Source organism: Coffea arabica, chromosome 9c (genome assembly GCF_036785885.1).
Source record: "Coffea arabica cultivar ET-39 chromosome 9c, Coffea Arabica ET-39 HiFi, whole genome shotgun sequence".
Classification (NCBI taxonomy): domain Eukaryota; kingdom Viridiplantae; phylum Streptophyta; class Magnoliopsida; order Gentianales; family Rubiaceae; genus Coffea; species Coffea arabica.
The window spans coordinates 1,450,228-1,451,285 of NC_092326.1; the positions used below are offsets into that span (position 1 = coordinate 1,450,228).

General features: G+C 43.3%; 1 non-coding gene across 1 annotated transcript; it reads left to right on the forward strand.

Moving 5' to 3' along the window:
• The first annotated feature begins 606 nt into the window (after window positions 1–606).
• Window positions 607–713, forward strand: LOC113709175 (small nucleolar RNA R71). The gene has a single exon (XR_003452596.1). It is a non-coding gene; the product is annotated as a small nucleolar RNA R71 (small nucleolar RNA).
• Window positions 714–1,058: the final 345 nt, after the last annotated feature.

Below are 1,058 nucleotides of genomic sequence, written 5' to 3' on the forward strand. Positions count from 1 at the left end.
TTTTGCTGATGTTGCGTGGTGATAGCCATCAGTTGTTTCATCATCTCCTTCAAAGATGGACTAGAATTCGGTGGCGGAGGTGGTCGGGATTGGTATTGCTATTAGTACCCTTGTTGTTTATTTGGCACGAAATTAGACTGCCTGTTCCCTCCATAACTGAGGTTGGGGTGGTCCCTTCAACCAGGGTTGTAGGTACTTAAATATGGGTCATAGGACTTTCTTGGCACGGGCGCAGAACCAGCCATATTCACTTGCTCTGCACTTTTCTCTTGAATCATTGGGCACATCTCCGTAGAGTGACCCATACTAGTGCAAATTCCACACACCTTAGCTTGAGATTCATTTCCTACATCCAGTTGCCTAATAAAAGAAGTCAACTCAGTCAGCTACTGCTGGATAGAGGATGTCCCTATCTCATTTACTTTGCGTATCGGGACATCCTCCCTCGTATCAAACTGTTGCGAATTCTCAGCCATTCCCTCAATTAGTTCCCATGCTGTTCGAAGGGTCTTGTTCACCAGTGCCCCTCCACTCGCAGTATCAATGATATTTCTGTCTCTGAAGAGTAGCCCCTCGTAAAAATATTGTATTAGCAACTGCTCACTTATTTGGTGTTAGGAGCACTTGATGCACAATTTCTTGAATCGCTCCCAGTAATCATAAAGCGATTCCCCTGGGTGTTGCTTGATGCCACAAATCTCTTTTCTTAGACTTGCAACTCGAGACGCAGGAAAATACTTGTCTAAGAACTTTTTTCTTCAGTTAGTCCCACGTGGTGATACTATCTGGTGGTAGGTAGTACAGCCAGTTTTTTGCAGAGTCTTTCAAGGAAAAGGAAAATGCTCTCATTTTTATTTGCTCTTGTGTAATGCCCGGGTGCTTCATACTGTTGCACACGACATCAAACTCTTGCAAATGCTTATAAGGCTCCTCACCTGGTAAACCATGAAAAGATGGCAGAAGATGAATTAGACCAAATTTTAGTTCAAAAGGAGTGTTATCACTTAAACTCGGGAAAGTAATGCACAAAAGCTGCTGATTTAAATCAGAAGCAGCCA